Genomic DNA, 13,997 nt, shown 5'->3' with positions numbered 1-13,997 from the left:
TCAGTGATATACCATGGACAGCTAAATTGTGAACACACAATGCAATTTAGAAAGTGGTCAAATGTAACAAATTTATGTTATCAGAGCTCCAGATAAGCTTTTGGTGTTGTGGGTATTTTACACATGAGTTTTAAAATCATTGGGTATCAGTAATTCTAGGTGCGTATTCAAATTTCTGTTACCCACTAGTTTTTACACATGTGGGTATTTAAGTTAAATATCTAAAAACACTATTCATCTAGTCCCTGCAAACTGGTGTCGTGTGGGTTCGAGAGCTTTATAGGACTCAAAAATACCACCATACTTCCACAAGAAAGTGTGATGGCAAATGATCATGATGAGTTTGGCAAGGTTGACGGAATGCCAACTTATAATTTCAATATAAGTTGCTCATTTGCTAATCAAATACGCAGGGTTACTTCACAATATTTTGATGATACGCACAAGTTTTATTTTTGTAGCGTATCTGTAATGTTCGTTGCGTATTTGATACGCTTGGATTATATTTTACTTCGTATTTCTGCATTTCTGATGCGTATTTCACGCAGATACGCAGCTTATCTGGAGCTCTGGTTATATTTGGGATAACACTTTCTTAGTAAAGTACAGATTCTCATACATTTTTGGTTGAGGGTTGAGTAAATTATTTTGTATTAAGTGTCCATGGATATACCATGTGAGTGAGGGATAGTCATTTGTCACACAGGCACTAATATTTTAACTCGGTAAAATCAATGTGGTTCGACATAAACATAGTGATTTGATTTTGAATTTCATTTGGTCAGTTAATTGTTAAGAAAGTGAATTTATAGGTGTCAACGTCTTTATTATGAGGAGCACAACATTCTGGAGTTTGTCCTTACGCCTTCATCAATTTTAGTGAATGAGATTTGTCACCTGATGACTCCGAGGGATAAAGATATTACTCTGTGTTGTTACTGTTGTGTTCCTCACGATAAAGAAGTTGACGTCCGAAATTCTTTCTTGTGTGTATCACTTCTAAATGCCATTCAATGATTTGAGTAAACTTCTGAAGACAATATTTAAGCATATCCTCTTTTTCATGTAATTTGTGTTGATCGAACAACCAGCATGTACTTACATCTGAGTAATTGCAGTGTAAAACACCTGTGAAGACAAAGAACGATCGAGTTGCTTGTTACATGTATTTGGAATAAGTAGAAATGTTAGTTAACTGTGCGGGACTGGTGATGATTAGCAACCTTCTGGAAATACAAACATGTTGATTAGTCACTCACTGCTATTTAGATGTTCCATATAGTAATGTATATAATACATCGCGTTGACGTTATTTATAAATGTTGACTTGTCAACGCTAAGCAGTCTGTCATTGTCAATTTATGCGAAACCTTTATGATGATATATAGGCTGGCCAGTGTTATATGGACGATAGTGTTTATAACTCGTTTTACTTACACTAGTCTGTAAGACCCATCAGGAATTTACTTCAGTAAATACATGTAGTACAGTTTAGTAATTATATAATCTTTACTCGTTCAAGAAGCTAGCTGTCTGATTGGTCAGTAACCGTCTTGCAGATACCATATAAGTCTGTCAGTTTCCTATACGGACATATCTTCCCAAGGCAAGGGAGTTAACATATTGTAAAAGTTCACTTTCCACCCTTTCCGAACTAGAATTTCTTGGCTGATCATAGCGCCACCAGTGGCTATTACGAGTTATGTCACCTCTATGTCCCTCCTATTGACAATCAGATTCCACCTCTCATATCATTTGCATTTACTTCAAATATAATAATGTCGCCCTTTGAAAAAGATCTGATCGATAATCAAGATCTATATTGTAATAAGACTTGTCTTACTTTGCGAAATGCATTAAATCACATGAGCATCTTGATTAAAAACATGAAAAGATTTGGAAAATATCTGTTGACACTAAGTTGTCAGTAAACATGCTTTGCAAATCCTGCAATTGACCAAAATCTGCACTACAGTTTACGAACCGTTACGAATGATTTTGATTGGACTATGCATAGACTTGTTAGTCTAGCCACAATTTTACTCCATTATTCCAGCCCATTTTGGCAAGGGTGGAAACTGGACTTGTATAGTCAGTTAACTCCCTTGCCTCAGGAAGATAGTAAAGGACATCTTAATGTCATACTTGTTTTGTTTGTTTGTTGTTTAACGCTGCACTCGGCAATATTCTAGCTATATGACAGCGGTCTGAAAATGATCGGGTCTGGACCACACAGTCCAGTGATTGACATCATGAGCATCAATCCATGCAGTTGGGATACGATGACATGCATCAACCAAGTCAGCGAGCCTGACCACCTGATCCCGTTAGTTGCCTCTTATGACAAGCATAGTCGCCTTTTATGGCAAACATGGGTTGCCGAAGACCTATTCTACCCCAGATCTTCACAGATCATAATTTCATACTGTTTGATGGGACATCATCTTCTTGTCAGGTCACAATTGACCCTGTTCCTTCTTCAAAGTTACCACCCTGAGTGTCTGATGGCGGTCTCAATATAGATCTTATTGTCATTCATAAATGTTCAACAGATAATAATTCTTTGTAAAGTGTTGATAAATTCATTTTATGTGTCACTAGCAGGATGTACAGAATTGTGCTTGTTCGTTTGTGTATATCCCTTCGATCTCTTGTGTACAAGCCCACTCAGCTTGTAGAAACCTGTACACCTGCTCTCGACACATGCAACTCCTAGTAAAGTATGACTTAAAATTCAGCGACTATGTTAGTCGTAAGAGGCGACTAACGGGATCGGGTGGTCAGGTTCATTGACTTGGTTGATGCATGTCATCGATCCCAATTGTGTTGATCGATGCACATGATGCCAGTCACTGTATTGTCTGGCCCAGACTCGATTATTTACAGACCGCCGTCATACAACTGGAATATTGCTGAGCGCGGCGATAAACAACAAACAAACATACAAACAAACTTAAATATCATGATAGATAGTAACTTAAAAATTAGAGGCTAATAACCAATGATTGGTCTTAGCATTAAGTCTTCTTTAGATCACTTGAAAGGAGAAAAAATATTAAGACCCAAAAAGAATGAAATGAACTTTCTCTTGTTACCTGTGTTTTCAAAGAGGATGAAATGCAGATCAATGACTGTCATGGAAGTCTACTATAATCATCCATTGATCAGAACACCACAACAAGCTATGAGTGAAGATGTCCTTATATGTGTATCAATAAATACTAGGAATTGGAGCAGCCTGAATTTAACATCTGAATACCTGCGCCTGAAGCTATCACCCTTGGGTACTATGTTTCTACACATCATTTACAAATGACAGTAAATCTGTCAAGTATGCCATAAGGATTTGTTTCAAAGACAAAAAATAAGGCTGCAGGCCGAGCTTAGTTTTTATGACTGTAATAGAAATAGACGATGGAGGTCCTACTTCTTTGAACAATAGGCCACAGTTCCTTGATTGCAGGAAGGTTTTAAACAATAAAAATATATTACTTGTGCAGCTCCAATCATTACAACCTTTGAAATGATTAAAAAAATAAAAGCGACTGAAATGTAAACATAGTAAACATTTTTTTCTTGTTCAAGCAGGCCTAGCTACAAACACTGAGGTTTACACTCGTCCTCTGGAAATTTCTCAAATTTGTAAGGCTGCATTAAATATGATGTCTCTTTCTGATCGCACTATCAAATTTATTTAAATATTTAAATGATTAAAAAAATAAAAGCGACTGAAATGTAAACCTAGTAAACATTTTTTTCTTGTTCAAGCAGGCCTAGCTACAAACACTGAGGTTTACACTCGTCCTCTGGAAATTTCTCAAATTTGTAAGGCTGCATTAAATATGATGTCTCTTTCTGATCGCACTATCAAATTTATTTAAATATTTAACTGATTAAAAAAATAAAAGCGACTGAAATGTAAACCTAGTAAACATTTTTTTCTTGTTCAAGCAGGCCTAGCTACAAACACTCAGGTTTACACTCGTCCTCTGGAAATTTCTCAAATTTGTAAGGCTGCATTAAATATGATGTCTCTTTCTGATCGCACTATCAAATTTATTTAAATATTTAACTGATTAAAAAAATAAAAGCGACTGAAATGTAAACCTAGTAAACATTTTTTTCTTGTTCAAGCAGGCCTAGCTACAAACACTGAGGTTTACACTCGTCCTCTGGAAATTTCTCAAATTTGTAAGGCTGCATTAATTATGATGTCTCTTTCTGATCGCACTATCAAATTTATTTAAATATGTTATATATGCCTTAAAGGGACAGAATTTCGGCTTTTCTGAAACTTTGTTTGTTAACAGTAGACAATAACCTCCGAGCTTACTCGGCCCAGTTTGTTTCATTCTGTTTCTAGGCTTATCTAGTGACCAGACTTGTCTCAAGTCAGTACACAAGTGCACTTATTCTGAAATAAGAACAGACAGGCCTAATGCTAGCCTTTTGATGCACTATACATATTGTTTTACATAATATATAGATATACTACTACAACTGCGACACTGAGGTTCATTTGACAATGTAGCTTTAAACATCAAGGTGACCGTATCACTAGCTCTCCATGTGGGAAATACGCAAATGGAAATAGTTTTTCACGTTTTGGGATATTTCCTCCATGAAAGTTAAACATTTCATGACTTATGTTTATCCAAATGTGCAGACTCATCCAAAATGAAACAGACGAAAAAGACATGAATGAGCCTACAAGATGTGACAGAGTTACTCAGCTGGCCACAAGGAACACTGGGTAGGATAGTGATTAAAGTACTCATGGAAATGAAAAAAACCTGTTTTGCTGGATTTAATAATTGACACAAAGCATTGTGTAGATGTAAATCCGAAATAACAAAACAACTGGAAAAGTACTAGTCTGGATTTGCTAGTTTTATCTCAGTGCTCAATACAAAATGTACTTTACAGGAGGTAATTTGTAGGCACTTTCAACATTAAAAAATAAAACTAAGTCCAAATTGACATGGCAGAAACAGGTTATAGGCATTATGCAAATTACCCTAAAAAGTTATCAAAACAACAATAAAAATAACAGCTATGTTAATGTACATAATAATAATGACATGTAAGTTGTTGTTTGAGAAGGGAATATGTTACTTTTACGTTCTGATATTTTGACGATGATTCACTATCCCGTAATGCCACTCACAAATCACTAACAAATCACATGCACATGGGTTTCAAGCACCTGTTTTCACCTGTCATCAAGGTGTCACAGGTCATGGACATTCACCTTGATCTACTAACACCTGGTTATGCTCAGTTTCACAATAGTCTGTTTTCTTCATATTTTTACACACTTTTATGTGTAAAAAGACATAAAAACCTTTGATACGCTGTATTTGTGCCAAGGCCCAATTAGTACTAAATGAGTTGTTTGAATATTTATATATTTTGTATATTAACTGCATTTATTTAAAATCTGAGATCGAAAAAACAGGGGTTTTTTCATATCCATGAGTACTTTAGCTTCATCAACGAGGCATATTTATATAGTAATCTATACTTTGATAAACAATGGCTTCAAATCTAATGAAGTTAGCAATTTGTTTTTTGTAACTCATGCATAAGAAGCTTTCTCTCCAATTTGCCTCTATTTTAAAAATTATACAAGATGGTGAAGTGAGGTGAAATGGTTGCTGCCAAGGTTATTGCACTTATATAGCGATGCGCATGCACGTGTATGTTTGTGTGTGTGTGCCGTGGGGTGGTGGTGGTGGCTGCTTGTACTAGTCCGGACTAATGCCGATTTATAGTGCTAGCCCCCTGAGATGCCATGCTGCAGTATTACATGAATACCCCACTCAGACACAGTATACTGACTCCGAGCTGATCGGTCCTTGTTTTAGCCCCTTAATGCTGAGCGCCAGACAGGGTAACAACAAGTACCATCTTTATAGTCTTTTGGTATGACGCTGCCAGGAATCAAACCCCAAACCTTCCGCTCTCTGGGTGGACGCTCTACTACTAGACCACGGAGGCGATCCAAAAACACAAGACAGAAGACAAGTTGACAAGTTGACTCTGCACCGCACTCTGCTTCACTGTGCGGAGGTGTATTGTTTTGGTTTGAGAACTGAATCGGGCATGTGACGTCACACTCGGAAATTCATGCATGATTTAAAAACACACAGACCCGTTGAGGTAATGTTCCTTTTGAATGATGTGGACAAGGATCATAATTGAGAATATTTAAGGCTTTTATGAAGTTCTCTGCTGGAGGTTATAGCTAAGCTGTCTCCCATACCCTAGAGAATGAATTCAGAAAGGAACTCAACTCAAGTCTAGAATGGTTAGGCAAGTTCAGATTGTCTTAGTTCTAGGAAATTTAGCATTGTACTTGGCTCCATTTGGATTTTATTTTATATTTTGTAGATATATATTTTTAGATAAAACAATTTTTGGAGGGGACTAACTGTTAGTCTACGATCATAGCCTACAGCTTTCTGTTAAGTGTAAGCAGAGACCATAAAATATTATTTGTTCTGTGCTAGATGCCCCTGGCTCTTCCCCTCAGACCAGGAACTATCCATATGCCCAGAACGAGGAACTGACATCTCCCTGTCCTATTGTTGGTACTTGATCTGCCTCCAGACACCAGTTACCAACGAAGCTATCTGTTTCCCACAAGTGACTATTGTTTGTGAGTGTAGATGCACTTTGACCAATGACATTCAAGATGTATATTGCCCAGGAAACTTTAAGATGAGTAAGCCACTTTTGTAATAGAATCCATTCTGATAGAAATGTGTAATGGGCGGGATAGGCCTTTGTTGACCAAACGGGGATGCTTGTGCTGGTGAGGAGTGGTGGTTAAATCCCTGCATCATTGCTTATGTTATAGGTCTTTTTCACTCACAGATTTGTTTTCTACAAATGTAGGGTTGGTTGATGAAATAGAGAACCTCAGCTGAGGCTCTCTTGAGATCAAGTATATCAACACAATTATGTTGATTAAAGTAGCAATACTCTGCTCTAGTTTTCTTCTTTTATCGACGAGTGTTAATATATTTCATATTGATGAAATGAGGGTGAGATTGTATCCATTATCCACAATCAAACTCAGTCAGTAAGTACAAAAACAATGTATTTGTTTGATACCGGTTTTAAATTGAGAAGGTTCATCATATTGCTAAAACGAATCAAAGTCAACTGACACTTTTGTGGCTTACTAATTTTATGCAGCAGTATGATATCTATGGACCCGTGAAGATCCGGGGTAGAACATGTCCTCAGCAACCGATGCTTGTCATAAAAGGCTACTAGGCTTGTCGTAAAAGGCTACTATGCTTGTCGTAAAAGGCTACTATGCTTGTCGTAAAAGGCGACTATGCTTGCCGCAAGAGACGAATAACGAGGTCAGGTGGTCAGGCTTGCTGACTTGGTTGATGCATGTCATTGTATCTCAATTGCATGGATCGATGCTCATGATGTCAAACACTGGATTGTCTGGTACAGATTCATTTATTTACAGACTGCAGTCAATTAGCTGGAATATTGCTGAGTGCAGCGTTAAACAACAAACAAATGATATCTATGAGAAATCACAACCAAAATATGTTTACCTATATAAAAAATTCAAAATGAGAAGTTGAATGAAAAGCGTTCAGTTTGCTCAAATGGTAATTTGTAGTAGAGAAGTACTCCTAGTCTTTGTCCAACACACCAAGGAGAATGTGTGTGTGGCTAACTTGTAACCCAGGACACATTTTAGGCAAGAACACATTTTGTGACAATTTCTGTTATTTTGATTATGATTCTTGAATAAAAACTTTTAAAAAGGGATGTGAATTGGTCACTAGACCTATGCAGGGCTTGATTTAGCTATATAAAACATGCACCAGTGCAACCTATTATTGAAAAGTGCAAACTAATATTTATTTCTCAGCTAGTGCATACTAACAAAATTTGTGTCCAACTAACCCTGACTTTTTGACAAAATTATCTCTGAACCCAGTGATACCTGCAAGCTTTATGCACCATTAATCCCTGGGCTATAGAAGATTCTGGGGTAGAATAGGTCTTCAGCAACCGATGCTTGCCGTAAAAGGCGACTATGCTTGTCGTAAAAGGCGACTAACGGGATCGGGTGGTCAGGCTCGCTGACTTGGTTGATGCATGTCATCAGACTCATCACTCCCAATTGCATGGATTGATGTTCATGATATTAATCACTGGATTGTCTGGTCCAGACTCGATTGTTTACAGACCGCCGTCATATAGCTGGAATATTTCTGAGTGCGGCGTTAAACAACAAACCAACCAACCAGTCATCCTTGTGTTTGATGTCATCAAACTGTGAGGTCTTCAGGATTATGTTTCATTGATATTAATCACTGGATTGTCTGGTCCAGACTCGATTATTTACAGACCGCCGTCATATAGCTGGAATATTTCTGAGTGCGGCGTTAAACAACAAACCAACCAACCAATCATCCTTGTGTTTGATGTCATCAAACTGTGAGGACTTCAGGATTATGTGCACACCCTGTTTCGTTTTACAACAATATTTATGTAAAATCATGACATAGTCATCAGACATCTGAGACTTACTTATTCAGTTCATGAATCTATGTTTCACCTTTGATAAATTTATGGATAAGGGTGCAACCTTATTTTGTCTTGTTCCTTATGGTTTATACAAGAGAAGCCATGGCAACAGGACAGGAAGTGATCTTGTTGGTCATAGCCCGCCCTCTATATCCCCAGCGCTTGCATTTCAGTAAACCTACACAAAGCACTGGGTCCATTCCCGAGGTCCTTGCGATCTCAAATTAGCCCCCCTTGATTCCCATTAGCCAATTTGATTTGCTATGCTACTAGGTCTAACGTATAAATCAGAATGCAAGTTACAAACCCGCCTTCACGTTGTCGACCAGTCCCAATGATTACAATTCACGAGAAATTCAACTGTAAAAAACAAAAGAAAACCATAAAAATTCTCTGGTGGTAGCAAGTCTTTCCCTTCCCGTTTTCTTTTTCCTTATCTCAACATTTGATTGGTCAGTAATATGTTAATGAAAATCAAGGGCAGGTAATTTAAGATTATGAGACCAGGGGTTAGTGTAGGTTTACACTTGTGATATAGAGGATGGTGATTGCCATATGATGCTTGATCCTCCTACTTACTTACTTACTTACTTACTTACTTACTAACCGACATGCATATTTGGCACACGGGCCCCGGCCAGGCCATTTAATGTGTTTCCGAAAGGGGCGAAAGTGGTGTGTGCAACCCAAGAGGGGGTTGCTTGTATAGAATTTGGGAATTTTGAGATTTGGAATAGATACCGATGGGGTTGGGGAGGAGAACTAAGGGAGCTGGGTATGGTGGATGTTTGTTTGTTTATGTGATTTTGATTTGGTAGATTATTTTATCATTTTGTCCTCCTACTGCATTACTATGATACCAGGTTAGAAGTGATCTTTCTAAACTTGTTGAGATGTCTTCAAAATGGATTTAAGTAAAACAGTTCTGCAAAACATTTTGTCCATCATCTTTCCGAGGCAAGGGCATTAACTGACTATGAAAGTCCAGTTCCCACCCTTGTCAAACTAGGCTAGAGTTCCTTGGCTCGAACTTAGCACCACCAGTGGCTATTACAAGTTGTGTGCCTTTGATGCCTCTCTTATGGGCCAATCATATTCCACCTCTCGTTTCACGTGCATTTCCAAACAAAATGGCGTTGCCCAGGCAAGACGGTCTATATTGTGATAAAACAGGTTTTACACCGCAAAGTGCATCAAATCACACGAGCACCTTATCGGAACCCTTAATCTCCTAAACCTAAAAGGGGTATGAGTATAGGATTTTATATCTGAAAAGAGGATGGGTATAGGCTGCTGGAGCTGAAAAGGGGATGAGTGTAGGCTGCTGAAGCTGAAAAGGGGATGAGTGTAGGCTGCTGAAGCTGAAAAGGGGATGAGTGTAGGCTGCTGGAGCTGAAAAGAGGATGGGTATAGGCTGCTGAAGCTGAAAAGGGGATGAGTGTAGGCTGCTGAAGCTGAGAAGGGGATGAGTGTAGGCTGCTGGAGCTGAGAAGGGGATGAGTGTAGGCTGGTGGGGCTGAGAAGGGGATGAGTATAGGCTGCTGGAGCTGAGAAGGGGATGAGTGTAGGCTGCTGGAGCTGAGAAGGGGATGAGTGTAGGCTGCTGGAGCTGAGAAGGGGATGAGTGTAGGCTGGTGGGGCTGAGAAGGGGATGAGTGTAGGCTGGTGGGGCTGGGAAGGGGATGAGTGTAGGCTGCTGGAGCTGAGAAGGGGATGAGTGTAGGCTGCTGGAGCTGAGAAGGGGGTAATTGTTTTAAAATATGAGCTTTTGTGTCTGTAAATGTAGAAGAAACGGAGTTTGTCCAGTAATGCACCTCTTAACCTCCTGACGATGCTTTAAAGTGTAGAATGTAAATATACAAAGAGGATACATAAGGAAAAAATAATAACAAGTTCAAACAAATGCAAGCGAAAGCTAATGAAATCATTAAAGGAAATCAAACTAGTATGTAACCAAATAAACAGTTGTGTACCATTAACCTGGGAAAGGACCTCCCTACATAAACAAGCATACAAACTCCGATTGCGAACATGACCATAACACAAGATATACAGAAAAGCAGTGCACATGTAAAGGGAAGTAACTGTGTGCTATATTGGATCGCATTGTTTTTAAGTATTAGGATTTTTTTATTGTTTTGAAAACAAAAACGAAACGGGTGGCAGACTTTATGATGATACAGGCGGTGCCAAGACTATTTTTTAGCTTTAGTCAATTTATCAGGCCCCAACCAAGATAACCATGAGAAGGCTCCCAAACTATGAAACTTGTACACACTTTAAATAGAAATAGCCACACAAATTCCAAACATGACACAATCACCATCAAGTTTGCATCATAATGATAAGAACCTGCCGCATTTCCAATGGAACCAAGCACACTGATACAGGCAGCGTGTAACCATTGGGAAAGTATGAAATTAATATTTTAGCCCCAGGGTGATTTCAGGCAAGAAATAAATCCTCAGTACACATAGTTTGAAAGAGTAAACCACCAAGGACCTGTCACCTGTGACATAGATGATTATCTGCCATGTTGTGCCAGGTCTATGACCATATGTCATGTGTATTGAATAGATGGTACAGAGATGGTTGGACACTGTAGAGAATAGATGGTACAGAGATGGGTGGCCACTGTAGAGAATAGATGGTACAGAGATGGGTGTCCAGTGTATTGAATGGATGGTACAGAGATGGGTGTCCAGTGTTTTGAATAGAGGATACAGGGATGGGTGGCCAGTGTCTTGAATAGAGGATACAGAGATGGGTGTCCAGTGTATTGAATGGATGGTACAGAGATGGGTGTCCAGTGTTTTGAATAGAGGATACAGGGATGGGTGTCCAGTGTACTGAATAGAGGATACAGGGATGGGTGTCCAGTGTATTAAATAGAGGATACAGGGATGGGTGTCCAGTGTATCGAATAGAGGATACAGAGATGGGTGTCCAGTGTATCGAATAGATGATACAGAGATGGGTGTCCAGTGTATTGAATAGATGATACAGGGATGGGTGGCCAGTGTTTTGAATAGAGGATACAGGGCTGGGTGTCCAGTGTATTGAATAGAGGATACAGGGATGGGTGTCCAGTGTTTTGAATAGAGGATACAGAGAAGGGTGTCCAGTGTATTGAATAGAGGATACAGGGATGGGTGTCCAGTATATTGAATGGATGGTACAGAGATGGGTGTCTAGTGTTTTGAATAGAGGATACAGAGATGGGTGGCCAGTGTATTGAATAGAGGATACAGAGATGGGTGGCCAGTGTATTGAATAGAGGATACAGAGATGGGTGTCCAGTGTATTGAATAGATGGTATAGAGATGGGTGTCCAGTGTACTGAATAGAGGATACAGAGATGGGTGTCCAGTGTATTGAATAGAGGATACAGGGATGGGTGTCCAGTGTATTGAATGGATGGTACAGAGATGGGTGGCCAGTGTATTGAATAGAGGATACAGAGATGGGTGGCCAGTGTATTGAATAGAGGATACAGAGATGGGTGTCCAGTGTATTGAATAGATGGTATAGAGATGGGTGTCCAGTGTATTGAATAGAGGATACAGAGATGGGTGTCCAGTGTATTGAGTAGAGGATACAGGGATGGGTGTCCAGTGTATTGAATAGAGGATACAGAGATGGGTGTCCAGTCTATTGAGTAGAGGATACAGGGATGGGTGTCCAGTGTATTGAATGGATGGTACAGAGATGGGTGTCCAGTGTATTGAATAGAGGATACAGGGATGGGTGACCAGTGTATTGAATAGAGGATACATGGATGGGTGGCCAGTGTATTAAATAAAGGATACAGAGATGGGTGTCCAGTGTATTGAATAGATGGTACAGGGATGGGTGGCCAGTGTATTGAATAGAGGATACAGAAATGGGTGTCCAGTGTATTGAATAGATGGTATAGAGATGGGTGTCCAGTGTACTGAATAGAGGATACAGAGATGGGTGTCCAGTCTATTGAATAGAGGATACAGGGATGGGTGTCCAGTGTATTGAATGGATGGTACAGAGATGGGTGTCCAGTGTATTGAATAGAGGATACAGGGATGGGTGGCCAGTGTATTAAATAAAGGATACAGAGATGGGTGTCCAGTGTATTGAATAGATGGTACAGGGATGGGTGGCCAGTGTATTTAATAGAGGATACAGGGATGGGTGTCCAGTGTCTTGAATAGAGGATACAGAGATGGGTGTCCAGTCTATTGAGTAGAGGATACAGGGATGGGTGTCCAGTGTATTGAATAGAGGATACAGAGATGGGTGTCCAGTCTATTGAATAGAGGATACAGGGATGGGTGTCCAGTGTATTGAATGGATGGTACAGAGATGGGTGTCCAGTGTTTTGAATAGAGGATACAGGGATGGGTGACCAGTGTATTGAATAGAGGATACAGAGATGGGTGTCCAGTGTATTGAGTAGAGGATACAGAGATGGGTGTTTAGTGTATGAAATAGATGATACAGGGATGGGTGTCCAGTGTATTGAATAGAGGATACAGAGATGGGTGTCCAGTGTATTGAGTAGAGGATACAGAGATGGGTGTCCAGTGTATTGAATAGAGGATACAGGGATGGGTGGCCAGTGTATTGAATAGAGGATACAGAGATGGGTGTTTAGTGTATGAAATAGATGATACAGAGATGGGTGTCCAGTGTATTGAGTAGAGGATACAGAGATGGGTGGCCAGTGTATTGAATAGAGGATACAGGGATGGGTGTCCAGTGTATTGAATAGAGGATACAGGGATGGGTGGCCAGTGTATTGAATAGAGGATACAGAGATGGGTGTCCAGTGTATTGAATAGATGGTATAGAGATGGGTGTCCAGTGTATTGAATAGAGGATACAGAGATGGGTGTCCAGTGTATTGAATAGAGGATACAGAGATGGGTGTCAAGTGTATTGAATAGAGAATACAGAGATGGGTGGCCAGTGTATTGAATAGAGGATACAGAGATGGGTGTCCAGTGTATTGAATAGAGGATACAGGGATGGGTGTCCAGTGTATTGAATAGAGGATACAGAGATGGGTGTCCAGTGTATTGAATACAGGATACAGAGATGGGTGTCCAGTCTATTGAGTAGAGGATACAGGGATGGGTGTCCAGTGTATTGAATAGAGGATACAGAGATGGGTGTCCAGTCTATTGAATAGAGGATACAGAGATGGGTGTCCAGTGTATTGAATGGATGGTACAGAGATGGGTGTCCAGTGTATTGAATAGAGGATACAGGGATGGGTGACCAGTGTATTGAATAGAGGATACAGAGATGGGTGTCCAGTGTATTGAGTAGAGGATACAGAGATGGGTGTTTAGTGTATGAAATAGATGATACAGGGATGGGTGTCCAGTGTATTGAATAGAGGATACAGAGATGGGTGTCCAGTGTATTGAGTAGAGGATACAGAGATGGGT

This window comes from Haliotis cracherodii, unplaced genomic scaffold, assembly GCF_022045235.1.
Source record: "Haliotis cracherodii isolate W230 unplaced genomic scaffold, xgHalCrac1.p SCAF_1, whole genome shotgun sequence".
Taxonomy (NCBI): Eukaryota; Metazoa; Mollusca; class Gastropoda; order Lepetellida; family Haliotidae; genus Haliotis; species Haliotis cracherodii.
The sequence above is the reverse complement of the archived record's forward strand: the minus strand, read 5'-3'. Positions refer to the sequence as shown.